The 15,147-nt window shown below is 38.1% G+C and overlaps 1 long non-coding RNA gene across 1 annotated transcript; it reads right to left on the minus strand.

Annotated features, from left to right (window-relative positions):
• Positions 1 to 11,621: 11,621 nt before the first annotated feature.
• LOC139588702 (uncharacterized) lies at positions 11,622 to 15,147 on the minus strand. The gene is made up of 3 exons (XR_011678777.1): positions 14,712 to 15,147; positions 12,570 to 12,703; positions 11,622 to 11,720 (listed from the first exon to the last, which is right to left on the minus strand). It is a non-coding gene; the product is annotated as an uncharacterized lncRNA (long non-coding RNA).

Here is a 15,147-nt window from a genome sequence, read left to right on the forward strand (position 1 = left end):
CTGCAGGAATCCTAGAGCCCTGGCTGTTATGTGTGGTTCTGTAAAACTGTGGGATTGTGATTAATGGTAACACACAGGCTGGTGTGAAGAGGGAGCAAGTTTGTGGAGCTCTAAAGGACTCTTCAGCTTCCTTCACAGATCCCATCCCCATGTGAAGTAGCACTTGGCACTGATTTAGGGACATACCAGACTATTGCACTGGTTTATCTACAGACCTTGTCTCTTGGCTTAAAGCCAAAGGTGCTGCTGCTGCTGGAGTTTACCTGAGCAAGAACAGCAAAAGGGACCACAGCTCTCCACTCCTGGTGAGAGAAAGGTGGTTCTGGTCAGGAAATGTCTAACAACCAGTGCATGATAAATGTTAGCTTTGACTCCTTTTTCAGCTCTGAGTCTTTTGTTAAATGTGGCTTCATACATCCTTCTTCCAGTGTTTCTGATTGCCAACAAATTTTCCTGCAGTATCTTGGTACACATTAAATGTTGCAAGTAGATTAGAAAACAAGGAAGAAAGGCACGCAAAATTAGACTTCTTTCTACATTTGGAAGCTGAAAGAAGTAGCTACAGTTTTGAAAGTAATGTCTACAACAGCTCAGTAATTGCCCCATATATTGTGTTTAAACTACTCTTTTCTAGACGTTGCCCTTTTTTCACTAGGTCCTGTAATAATGATAATAATAACACCACCACCACCATTTTTAATTAGTAAAAGCTGCATTTTTAAAAAACTTAAATTGCCATCTAGATGCTTACAATATTGTGAATACAGAATGAATGTATTTAAAAAGCCATCCTGAAACAGTCAGAAAATATTTAATATTTTCTGTATTATATTTAATACATGCAATACATTCATTTCATAGTCAGTTTTTACTTATAACCCTCCCCCCATTCCTTATTCACACCTAATAGTAGTGATAAGCTTGAGAATTTAAAAAACAGCAAGAAACAGTTGCTTACAACAAATAGACCTGAAAGCTTTTCCTCACCCTTTCCCATCCAAATTCATATGTGTAATAAGAGAAACATGAGAAGTTTAAAATAAAAAAATTGGAATTATAAGCTACCCAATATTTAGAAGAAGAGTTTCTTCTTACCTTTTACCTAAGTGTATAGGATACAAAGCACTGCCAGTGCAGTCTCTAGGAGAAAAAAAAAAAAAGAAAAAAGTAAGATTTAATAAGAGGCAGGAATGTGAGATTATTAAAAGCAGCACAACAGAAAGAAGATAAGAAGATGTTACTGTACACAGCATGCTAATAACTCTTTTACACTCATTCTTTTCCTAGGAATTTAGTAGATTTGCCATAATACAGCATAACATTTCTAAACTTTTATGACAATTTTAGAAGTTGACTTTCTGACTTATTTTTTTTGTATCTCGGAGATAGAACTTTCCAGTTGTCTTCACTGCTTAAAACATTATTCACACTTATGCTTGATAGAGTGAATTATGAATAATATAGCTTGAAAGTTAAATACTAATTTAAACATCTTTTATTCTCCTTTGTTAATCTTGTTTTCTCAATAGAACAACAACAACAAATAATCTTGTTTTCTCAATTGTTTCTTCTTTGATTGAAGACAAAATACTGTTCAATACATGAAATTAAAAATCTGTAAAAATTGTTAACATTGCATTAAGTATAGCTGTTCACAAGGGCCTTGAATAATATTCACACTCTTAGAAAACACAACATAGTAAGACTAAAATTTCATGCTGATAATGTACTTAGATAGTTACAGGAAACAGAAGGGGGAAAAGTTATACTGCAGATGAATATTCATCTTAAGTAGAGCATTCATAATTAGTAGTCACCTGTGAAAATACCAACCAAATTGCAAACAGTAATTTTCATACCGAGGGAGTTGCTATACAGATGAATTCCTAACATTTTTGAGGCAGTTAAAAATGTCAGTGCTTAACACTACAGCAAAACTATTCATACCAGGATTTGGATTGTGGACTATAAAGCAGCAAATGAAGAATAAATATCCAAATTGCTTACCAAAAAAGAAGAGAACCTAGAATGAAGCTTTAAGTATTAAATTTATTAAATATGTGTGGATAGGCTTTTGCATTGTGTTAAATGAATGTATCCAAGGACAATGACACCAATTAAATTTATTTCTAGTAGCCTAATTGTCCTTTTTCTGGTCATTTATTACAAATGACCCAGCTTTTTACTATGTGTTTATGCTGTGTTTTTCTACTTTATCAAGTAGATAAAGGAAAGAACTAACATAGTGAAAGTGGCATATGTTCAAGATTGTGATATCTCTAGTATATTTGTATTCTACAGAGAATGAAGTTAAAGAATTAAACTAGAGTGTAAAAATGTGTTAATGGAAAAAAAAGGGTTCAGCAGTGGGTAATTCAGTAATGGGGAAGGGTAACAGTAAGCAAGACAGGTAAAGATCTAAAAGGACTATGCACAAGGAATGACCATCTTCAGTCATAGACTTGCCAAGATGGTAAAGAGGCTTTAAAGTTGCCAGGGGAGGAGAACCTCTTTTCATCCCAGTCCCACTGGTTTGATGCCAGTGCCCCCACAAGAGATGCCCAGAACCTGGAGGAGGATCATAGTGATGCCTAAAGATTTTTAGTTCTTTATGTATTTGTAGCTTTGTAGATTTTAATATGTAACTGTATAGTTTCTAGCGCTTTCTTACACTTTAGAACAGTAGTTACCCTTTCTCACACATTATGTCACCTTCTTGAAATGCTGTTTGGTCTTATTTTCAAGGAAAAGGATTTCCAACAAGGACAGCTTGCTTTGCACCAGCACCTGGGAGATATAACAAGATGCAGGGCTAAGAACCCCTTGGAGTGACTCCAGTGGGGCAGGTCCAAGGGTGGGTTACCAGGACAACCAGTCTCCCACTGGATGTACTAGCTAGATATACTAATTAGTTAAACTTCTAAAAACTGTGAAAATTTGATGCTGCGTGTGCACATAGGGATAAGCGTTCATTGAAAGACTACTCTTTATGCTATCCATTCTAATACTGTTTGGAAAGTTTTGCTTCTGATTTTAGGCAGCAATTGGTTAGCAGGAGAGCACCTGAAGAGCAGCACAAAGGAATTCCAGCCACTCCAGCCAGTGAGTTGGTTTCATTGGGGGTCCCAACTTAAATGGCTCTATGAAAACACACACAGCATGGGGAATAAACAACAGGGAGTTAGAGATGCACATGGCTGCAGGGCTACACTCTTACTGGAACCATGGAGATGGTGGGATGGCTTCTGTGAGTGGTGTTAGAATGAAGTCATACCAGAAACATGCATCTCTTCAGCAACAGATAGGAGCACCCTCATTTCACAAGCCCTCACCTTCCCAAGGGATTTCAACCATAACCATATCTATTGGAAGGACAACACAGCAGGCTATAAGCAATACAGGAGGTTCCTGAAGTGTGTTGATGATAACTTCCTTCTCCAAGTGACACAGAAGCCAACAAAGAGAGGTTCTTCGCTGGGCCTCGCTCTCACCAACAAGCAGGGGCTGCTGCAGCACGTGATGCTCAAGGGCAGCTTTGGCTGTGAGTGACCATGGAATGGTGGCTTTCAAGATACTTAGGGCAGCATGGCGGGTGCACAGCAAGCTCACTGCCCTGGTCTTCAAGAGAGGAAGCTGGTCACCAAGGGTTGGCTTGGTAGAGTACCACTGACTGGCATCAGAGCTGCATCTCTGCTGTATGATGTTAGTCATGTTATTGTCTATGCAGAATTATAGCTATGCAGAGAACAGGACTGGCTGGATTTCAGATTGAGATAACTTTTAAATTATTCAGAATCATTTTGTTACATACATTTTTATCCTGAGAAAACTCATGTCCTCCACATCTGTCACAGCAAGTAGGTGTAACTTGTCATACATAATGATTCAAATCAGCAGTTTAACTTGTTTAGGCAGACTGAGAAGCAGTGATGGAACTATGCACATATATATGTTTCCCACACTGGTCATAGATTTTAGGGTCTTGTTGGGGTTTAAACCCAGTTGGCAACTAAGAACCCCACAGTTACTCACTTACTTCCTCCCCACCTGGTGGAATGGGGAGAAGAATCAAAAGCAAAACTTTCAGATTGAGATAAGGACCGTTTAATAATTGAAATTTAAAAAAAGAAGAACGGAGTAATAATAATGACAGTAAAAAGGAAAAACAAGTGACGAACAAAGCAATTGCTCACCATCTGCTGACTGATGCCAGACACCATCCCTGAACCACAGTTAGCCCCTCTTATAGGTAACTCCATCAGTTTAGGTAACAGGGCAGGATGGTCGACAGTGTTGAATATCCCTTTTGCCAGTTCAGGTAAGCTGTTCAAGGTATGCTGCCTCACAGTTGTTTTGGGTTTTCTTGTTGTCATTGTGGTTTTTTTGGTGGGGTTTTTGTTTGTTTGTTTGTGGTTTTGGTTTTTTTGTTTAGGTTTTTTTTGTCTGTCTATGGTTTTTTGTTTTGGTTTTTGGTTTTTTTTTTGTTTGTTTGGGTTTTTTTGTTTTTTGGGGTTTTTTTGGCTTGTGTTCCACCTCACTGTCAGAGCAAGAGACCAAGAAAGTCCTTGGATAAACACAGCTTAGCAACAACCAAAACACCAGGGTGTTATCAACATTATTCTCATACCAAATCCAAAACACAGCAATGCACCACTACCAAGAAGAAATTAACTCTATCCCAGCCTAAACCAGGACAGATGTGTAGCTCAAGAGCTCTGTCATATGTACATTTAGGTTCTTTAGCAGACAATTCTAGTAAATGCTGCTAAAGATTTAAGATTCCTAACTTTCATTGTGATTAAAATAATTTGTAAGAGATACTGGGAGGTGAGGGGGTCAACCAAAGCTACATCTACATATGGAATAAAATCTTAATAAAAAGATATTGCCTCCAGGTTGTTAGTGACCAGGCCTGGATTCTTACAAGTTTGCCAAATATTTTTAATTTTTTTTTTATGTGTCTTGTTATCAAGATTGAATGTCATGAGCTCAAAAAGAGATGTCTGAATGCAGACATGATAATTTTATCAATGACTTGGAAATCACTGAGCAGGTAGAAGACCAATGCTTACTAGTCTTGGTTTGCCAGAACTAAGCAGAACAAAGATGGAAATTTGATTTACTATTTTTAACTGACTATTCCAACCAGCAGACTAATGGATTTCCTAGGGGATGTCTGTATTACAAAAGTTTGTCTGTATTACAACAGTTTGTATACTGTACTGACTTTAGAAGCTCTCCAACAAAAAACAAACAAACAAAAACCCCTAACAAACTAAAAATAAACAAACAAACAAAAAAAATCAGTTACAACTGGTATGTTTTGATATTAGCTCAGCAGCACTTAGCAAAAGGAAAATAATAATTGTAGTATTCCTAAACATTTCCTAATAAAGAAACCACATGAACATGCTATCAAGTCCAACTATTTGTGAATTTATATTTCATTGCAGAGGTTCAAAGTGTAGACCACACTGAGCCAGGTGAGCCACTGGAAGATGAAGAGCAATGGAAATATGTGGCTCATTTCAAAAATAATCTCCTTAATGGGATGGTAAATTACCCTTTCTTTGAACAATGGCTCAAGTACCCAGATGCTGTGTCTATGTGAATAGTTTCTGACTGAGACTTTCCAAGCAGTTGCTCAAAATGTCTTTACCTGCATCTGAAATAAAAGGGCACTAAGCTACACAATGGCTGTTTGAAGGGCAAACTCTGCCAGTTTAAACAATGGGTGATAGTGTTTCATCTGTTGGGTCTCCAGTCAGGACATACTTTGTATCTTCCCCATTGCCTTTTCCCAATATTGTTTTCAGTTGCTCTAGGCCATAGTGACTCCAGCTCTCTGCCTTTTCCATGTAAAGAGAGTGGGATGCTTTTGTAACAAAACAGACTTCATGCATTCTGGAGTGGCTGTACGATGCTGCAATGCCATGCAAGCCAGGGAAGATGTGGTGATACAATGAGAAGACTGACCCAAAAACTCAAGGGAGATTATATCAAACCATATGATGAATACTGATGGGCTTCTGGTAGTTCTGATAGGAGAAATACAGTAACATCACTTCATCCACGATTGAATGTAGTCCTCATTTATGTCTGTTTCAGTTGATTAAGACTGGAGGCACAGCAGAGGTTACTGCATAAGTATGTAATTCAGTTCTGACTAGGGATGTATAGAAAAATATTTGCTATACCTCTTTTCTGCAGTTATATTTCTTAGTTTACATTTATAATCCATATGCAATCTACTAAGGCATGTAAGATGTCTCTTAAATCACCTTCAACTTTATTTCATCTTTTTATGTTACTAAAAGCATGGAATAGTTGAAAGTGAAGTATCAAAATTAATATGAATATTAAAACTGAATAAAGGCACTATTAGTGTTACATTATGTCTGGGTGTTATATACAGATGAGAGGCACAAGCATCAGCTCTGAAGACACAGCTTAAATACTGAGGATATTGTGTCTCTGAATTAGCAACAAGCACTTTATGTTTCTATAGCAGTTAATCATAAGAAGTTAAAAAAACTTCACAAATGGGCAAAGTTTGAGGAAGGGAAGTAATATTGGTCAACGCCATGTTTCAGATCACATGAAAAACTTAACAACAACATAAAACCAGATGATCTGCCACTTTTTTTATACACAGTGAAACATTTTATTGAACATTTTATCAAAAGTTTGTAAAAGTTTCCTTGAGCCCTAAGCAGAGTCTCTGGATCCTGTAATAAGATAAATTATAAAATAATTTTTCAATTGTTACCCATATAACAACTATAAGGAAAATCCATGAGGGAAATATTCAGCTGTGGGTTGAATGCAAATTCAAATCCACAGCATAATGGACCTTCCTCATTTATTGCAATGTAGAAATCTTGTACTGATTTGGTCTTGTGCCACGAAGACCCTACACTTTAGTAGTAGCCTATTAAAAACTACTATGGACAGCAGTGGTGTCTTACGTTTTTGAAGAGAATTATTTTTCTTACTTACACTGCAGCAATTATGATGTTTTATATTATAAATTAAACCTCATAATTCTTAGATTTACTGCAAATTGTAAATTTGTATTTGTAAGGTTGTATCTGAAACATTATATATTGTGTCTTACCTGGGCAAATGTTCAGTTTTTTGTAAAACCAGATAATTATTACTTCCTCGGAGAGGTAAATATTGGAGGATAATGCACTTGCCAAGTGCACTACAGATTTAGCTGTATTTTGCAGATAGACAAAAGCAGCAAGTACTCTGTGATCAATTAACTGGATTTTGGGAAATCTACTTGGTAATAAAGAATGAATTTTTTATCATTGAATATTTATTAAATCAAAAAAATAAGTCATGCAAATAGAATATTTGACTTTGGCAGTAGAGAATTTTGGTCCTGCTTCTCCCAGGGCAAATACCCACACATCCAACTTCAAACTCTGCTATGGAACTGAACACTTTTTCAGTTTAGAAACTGGATAATTTAGTATGAAATGTGAAAATATCCTGGAAAAATAAACTACAGAATGAGGAAGGAAAGTTTTACTGAAAAGAGGTGGCTATAACAACACATGTTCAAAAGTAAGGCAGAAATATCCCTTACCGTTTTCTCTTTAGTCCAGATTCAGCAGAGCTGGTGTAGAAAAAGTATTTCAAAAATAAGATGAGTTTAAGTCCTATAACAAAGAGTTGCAGATTCCCAATGTTTTCAGCAATTGAAATTTCTCATCAGAAAGACTATTGCACTGCCTATTCTGCTGCTTTGCTGTGATAATTTATTCCCATTCGTTCAATCAACAACAGTAAAGTGATGCCACAGGAAATCATTCCGTCCTGAAGCAGATTGAAAATGGAGAAGTCAAGACACTGACAAACAGGGCGGAGCCCAATCCACTCTTCTCATGCCAAAACAGTGTCAATTAAAGATTCATTTTCTTGTTCTCCTGACTTCAGAGATCCACCCAGTGTCAGAAATTGGTATTGAAGTGCCAGAACATTCTGTCACTGTACACAACGCTCTAAGGTAGCACTGGTTTTAATCTCTGAAAAAGAAGTTCTGACAAGCTGAGGGTGGGTGGGGGGGTTTGTGGAGGGGTGTGTGTGGAAGCACCTTCTTCATCTGTGAAAGGAATCTGCATTTATGCCTTATTTATGCCTTTCTCATAACAAACATAAACAAAACTTGGTGCTCTGCTTTTCAAGATATTAAATTCTTCAGTTCTGTGAACTCTAGAACATCACTATAACAACAGGAGGTTATCATCTCCCAGCTGCCAAGTCTTGCAAGTCATTTATTTTTTCTTGATGACATGGACATTTGATAATATAGATACAGAAATGAGAATGACTAGGATTCAAACAAAATCTTCTCAGAAGAAATCTCAATAAATAAATAAAAAGTGAACATTTTAAACATTCATTAATATTGGTAGAGTACCACTACTTTTTTAAAATATATTTTAAAAAATGACTTTTTATGACTTTTTTAAAATATATTTTGCAGACTTTTGTCTTGAGACTTTACCAGCCTGCTTTTATGTTAATTATTTGAGACTTCCACCTGTAAATATGTCCAACTATCTGGAATTCATCTTATATGTTTTATTTCTCTTATGTCAGACACTGATTTAGGTGTCAGCCTTAGGTACACTGGAGCTGGTTTTTTTCCCTTCCCCTAAAGATTCAAACCCAAAAGAACATTTGTCAAAGACTGTGAAAACAAGAAACTCGAGAACTCTTCCAGAGTCAGAACTGCCACACAGAGAGATTCTGAATTTGTTATTCTTTTTTCCTGAAAACTGGTCTTACAGTTTTACTAGAAAAGGCTCGCATGCAAATATAGCTAGTAATGAAAAATTTTCTGTACAATAATCAGGCCACTGGTAGCTGCTGGCTGACAGAAGGTACTGAAACTTTTACAGAAATGGCTCATGACATGATGTTCTAAAATTGCCTTAGGACATTTGCATATATACAGTCAATTTGAGCCTATGGATGTCACTCTACTCCTACTAATTAACACAAGGCGATTCCTGCAATGTATCACCCCTCTGAAGTCTGTTACCTCAGGGGAACTGAAACAACCAACAATTTTTCTTTCTGCATTAACTAAGAGACAAGACTTTGATTATATATTTATACTGCTAAATGAAAAAAAAAAAATAGCAGCTGCATGCAGCTGAAACACTGACCTCTCAGTAATTGACACTGCTTAACTGTACTGCTACTCTCCACATGTATTTGGACTGTTCTGAGGACACCATTCCAGGAAGTCCCTAGAGAGTGGGCTAGTCCTAAGCACCAGCTGGTCTTGAAGGATTCAATCTAAGTCCACCTATTTAGCAGAACAGGCAAAGTCAAATATCAACCCTCTGTGCCTTTGTGACTACCATCCCCTTCAACTTGTTTCCTTGCCAAGTTAAGATTCCTGAGTTTTCCTGAAAATAGTGTAAAGAAAAGTTGTTTGGAGCTGGACAAAACATTTAAAATTCTTTAATTTTCCTACATATTCATATTCAGATTACATTTAAAAATAACAGTGAACTGCTGCAAGAAAAGCTGAGAAATTGTCCTGGCATTGAGGGTCATGTCACGCCTCTTTAAGTATCAGTTTAATTCTCTGGGCCTGCAGTTCCAACACTTCACAGCTACAACTGAGGAGTAATATGCATACTCCTTTTTTGTAATATCACTTTTATAAGCCATTAATTTTTTAAAGTCTGGCTCCCTTGTTGGAATGTTTAATAGTATAAATAATCAGGCAACCTGGTGGCACAGTCCAATGGGATGTCTTTTTTGGCTGGTGTGAAAAGACATCAAATGGAAAAAAAACTAAATAAAACCTAAACAAAAGAAATTATGAAAAGTCATTGCAGCTGTTTTTTTAATTTAAAAAAAAACCCCACCCTGATGCTCTAGTTCTAGCATATCCCCTAACTGTTGCTGTTCCCCACCCTGTTGCAGGTCTTTTATAAAGGGAAAACTCTGCATATTTCCAACTAGCACAGACACATTTTCCAGCAAAAACTCCTGCTAACAGCCAGGACTCTTGCTGTTCTGTCCCTAACCCTGCAGCATTACATCGTGGCCCTGCCTGTGGAGATTGCCACGACTGCCCTGCTGCCATAGAACTCCCTTAGCATCCTTCCATGACATCAGAGATTTTCTCCTACAGAAGCCAGACATAATCCCTCTTATAGATGGCTCCCTGTGGCTTCACAGGCCATCCATGGAGTCATAGAATGGTCTGCATTGGAAGCGACCTTAAAGACCATCTACTTCCAACCAACCTACCATGGGAAGAGACACTTTCCACTCAATCAGGTTGCCCAGAACCCCCTCCAACCTGGCCTTGAACACTTCCAGGGATAGGGCATCCATGAATTCCCTGGGCAACCTGTTCCAGTGCCTCTCCACCCTCACAGTAAAGAATTTCTTCCTAGTATTGCTTCTAAACCGACCCTCTTTTAGTTTTAAAGCCGTTCCCCCTTTTCCTATCATTACACACCCTTGTAAAAAGTCCCTCTCCAGCTCTTTTGTCAGCCCCTTTAGGTACTGGAAGGTGCTAAAAGGTCTCCCTGTACCTTCTCTTCTCCAGGCTGAACTGACACAACTCTCTCAGCCTTTCTTCATAGGAGAGGTGCTCCAGCCCTCTGATACAGCTCCAGGATGTAATGTCTGTACTTCCACCAAAGGAGTGGAAGCTTATTATTGCTCTCCAGTACAAACTGCAGGACATGCTGTCCTGATTAGCACTTCTGTACTTGCACAAGAGCCATTGGCTTTCCTTAGTCATGTGTTATACCGATTCCTGATATGCCTTTGGGGCCATGCACAGTTGTGGATAACTTTGAAAGCAACTCAGCTTCTTAACATCCCTTTGCACTCCAATGCAAGTGCCTTGTTGCTATGTTGAAGCTCTTCTGCAAGCATTAGTACTGCCTGCTCTTAGCAATAGTAAAATACTACACTCATGTTTTTCCTTATGATGATACCAAACAAGAAATGGCCTTAATTGATCAATCAACAAGGACAGTGGGTCTTTCTGGCTGGCACACTCCTGTAAATGCTCTCATCAGCCTTTCCACACAGCAGTCACCATTTGCTTCTCTTTCAGAACTGTTTTGCAGGACTCAGCCCTTGGAGATGAAAACATTGCCTGGCTGTGCCAGGAGTGCCACTTATACCTTGAGTCATCATGGCTGTCCCCAGATGACCACCTTGTTGCACCTCAGCTCCTCCTCACTTTGCTGGAGCCATCACCTGATGGTTCACCCTGGCAAGGGGATGTGATTGCATCAGTACAAGCTTGGTTTGCCCCAAATTTTCTGTAAGAGCGCAGCAATACTGCAGCACTTGTCCAATTTGTTTGGTCCATAACATCAGATGAAGGGTCAAAACCAAAGATGCAGCACATTTAGACACATTTTAGACACATTTAGACATGGGTTTCCTTTGTAAATTTGCAGGTGGATTTTATGCAGATGTCCAAACAATGTAACCACAAATACACTTGTTTAATCATAAGCTTTTTCTCAGGATGGGTAGAAGCCTGTCCATGTAGAAATGCTGATGCTACTACTATCACTAAGAAACTTTTCAGACAATGCATCATTTTGGAATACTCACTGTACCACATAGTGACCAGGAGACTCATTTCACAGGACCTGTTGTCCAGAGGATCTGTCAAGCCCTAGGAACCCAAGGGCATTTACACTTTGAAGTGGCTGAAAGGAAGAAATCTGTTTAAGAATTATACTGGCCAAACTTTGTGAATAAACCAGCCTAAAAGGGACAAATGCTTTCCCTTTGGCCCTAATATACATCAAGATCACTATGAATAAAAACATACACTGTGTCTGTGGGAAATTGCAACAGGTAAGCCCATAAGGTTACTGCATAGCTCACCTAATCCACCACATAGATCCAAGCTACTCTTGCCACTATTAGAGCTACAGGTGAGCTCTAATAGTGGCAAGACTATTCATTCACAGGTTGAAAAAAAAAATCCTTCCAGAGCTTGCCTCTGAATGTACCACCATTGTGGACCCCAGACCTGAGTCTACACAAAAGTGACATACACATTGAGTCCTATACTCAATATCAACTGCATCAGATCCATAAACATGCTCTGCCCCCAAACAGTTGAAAATTTTTGTATCTTTGCATAAACTATTAAAATACCTTTCTTCAGTTGGCCTACCATTATGCTAAAGACTTAAATATTTCAAAATGCTGGGTGTGTTTCAATATCCCTCTTCACTCTAGTGAAGGTGTCATCATGCTTCCCATAGCATGTGATTTGTCAGTAAAACAACCAATCTGGAAAACCCTGAAGGCAGAAATTCCTTGTCCAAGGCCACAGATGGGAACTGATCCAAGTTCATCCAATAGAGATATGCATGAAGCTCCAACTTCAACCCATCACCTGGGATTGGTTGCACCTGGGAACACTTGTTATTTGAAGGCAAATGCAACATGCTACATGGGACAGAGTAATTCTCAAAACTGCAGGACATGATAGGGTATTTCTTCTATATGTTTCTACAGTGTTTCTAACAAAAAGAAAATTGTACATTCCATACATAGATGACAACGCTACATTACAATTTCAGGAAAAAAAATCTCAGGAAATTATTGTGAAGTTTATTTCTTCACTTCTTTCTCCTTCCATCATTCTCTGTGGAACCAAATCCATTGCAGTATTTACCTGTCAAATAGAAAAGTTACAATTGCTTATATGGAGCGGTGAGGCCGGTAGAATGAGAACGCCCAGGCTGGGAACTGTCCAGCCCACCTCCAGCCAGTGGGGCACTTCCCTAACCCGAAGTCAGGTCGTGTGCCTAAGGCGATGTTGTGCCTTGCGGACGTTGGCCGCAGAGATACTCCAATGCCGCAGGAGAGAAGGAAGAGGCGACTCTCTGGTTCTTCGGGGTAGGAGGGTTTATTGGGTGAGGGGAGGAAGAGCAAAGGAGAAGAGACCGAGAGAGCCCCAAGGTGGGGAAAACCTCGGATTATAAAGGGACTAGGAGGGGTAAAGGTTGACAAATCAGAAGAGGGGAACAAAGGATACATTTAGGATTGACATAACAGGGAAACCAATTGAACACAGTTGCGGGAGGGGCCCTGGCCCCGTAACCAATCACTCGACACCCTGACCAGAAGATTCTGGAAAAAGAGGCAGGGGAGCCGAGTGACAGGCAGGCAGCCAGGGGTGGAGAACGAGACAATACATTTTGTAACTATGGTAACTGGGGAGGGGTTTGAGGATTGACAGAAACTGGAAAACTGGGCAAGACCCTCAACTCGAACAACGGGGGGGGGGGGGGAACCGAACAAACATAAAACAAACCACAACACTTATATTATTTTGAATCATGCTAATTTGAGCTTTTAGTTTCAGACTTTATGTTTTGAGGAATATCAGAAGTATTTAAAAATCACTGAGGAAAATACCAAAATAGTGGAAAGTGCTGCATGTAATCTACTATGTATGTACTTGCAGATCTATCCAAGCATAAAAAATTACCACAGACACTTGATCTGTTAAATATCTCTAACTTGGCTGTAGCATCTGCATTCTATAAACAACACTATAAATAACTATGATCAACCCTGTCTGTACAGAATTTGAAGAATTAAGGAACAACAAACGTGCCATCAAAGGGCAAAAAAAAAAGCATTACACACTCATCACAGTCTTTGGGGTTAATCATGGGCTAGGTGTCCAATACAAGTACAAACTCAACAGAAAAAGCCTATAGTCTTCTTTGCCCTAAAGAGGACATGAGTTCTGTGGTTCAGTTTCAGACCTTGCTTCCTTACTTCTCTTCAACATGTTGCCCACTTCTAGGAGCCCTTGCTCAAAAGCTTGTGTAGGTCTCAAGTAGCAATGCAGGATCCTCAGTTGAAAACCTCTGAGGATACAGGAAAGGATGCTGAGGTGTCTGAGAGGAAATTTCCATTCTTTTAGCAACATCTAGCAGGAGGGAGTTAACTGCTACTTGAGTGTGTTTCATCTGAAGTTATCTGCAGTGATAATTTTATGTTCCTAAAAATAAAATCTCTTGCAAAAGAAAAAAGCTTCTTGTGTGCAAGAATTCTGTCTTTTGGGAAGAACTCTTGAACTCTTAGAATCAGCTCTTCCATCAGACTACTAATACCTGAGGTGAAAACCTAAAATTGCATTTTGACATTTTCCAGATTTTAAAACCATCTTTTTTAGTAACTGATAGGTATTGAATAATTGCAGTCATAAAAAGGAGATTTTTCTCATCACCAAGTGCACGTCTGAGACCATAACAATGTGACTGATTTGTAATTTACCATTAATTCACCATAAATACCAAAATAAAAATTACAGACTATTTTTTTATTTTAAAAGCTTTTATAAATAGTCTTCTGTAAAATATAAATATCTCATACTTTTACCTCATCCAAGGGAAGATTCCTTTAGGTATTTAACATAATTTGCTCAGATATATCTCTTGATAAAATATTAATTAATTTTAAGCATGTCATGAGGCGAGTATTTAATTCTATCATTATGCAGCTCTGCCTACTATTTGAATGTGATTCTTTGTTCTTTTTTCAATCTTACAGTCTCCTCTAATTTTTATTTCTTTTTACTTTCATATATATTTTGAAGGTATTTTGTTCAAGACATTTTGAAGGCAATGTGTTCAGACTGTGTTCAGTAAGAAATTACCTACACTTACTGCTTATTTTGAAGTTGGATGTTCCTAATTGGATAGAAACTTTCTTCTTTGGAAGATTTCACCCAACTTTGTGTTAAAAAAAACAAAAACAAAAATAAAAATAATCCAGAAGAAATGAGTTAAGAAACAGAACAACAAAATTATGTCAAATTTTTGTTTATGTCAAATTATGTCAACAGTGTCAAATTGTGGATTAACTGGACATTGTGTCAGCTGGCACAGGCAGAACACAGGAAAAAAACCAAAACTGTGTAAGAAATGCAAAGAATATATTTATCTTTGTTACCTTACCAACTAGGGGATCTACCCTGAACCTATGATAGTAATCACACTTGCAAAGCAAGAAGAGCAAAAATAATTTTAGCCTAAGCCAAATATTATAGTACCAAAAACCACTGAATGTCTTATATGTCTGAAATCTGACCAAGTTCTTGTA

The sequence above is a fragment of the Agelaius tricolor genome, unplaced genomic scaffold, assembly GCF_023055355.1.
Source record: "Agelaius tricolor isolate 1412-34295 unplaced genomic scaffold, bAgeTri1.0.p SCAF_3, whole genome shotgun sequence".
NCBI lineage: Eukaryota > Metazoa > Chordata > Aves > Passeriformes > Icteridae > Agelaius > Agelaius tricolor.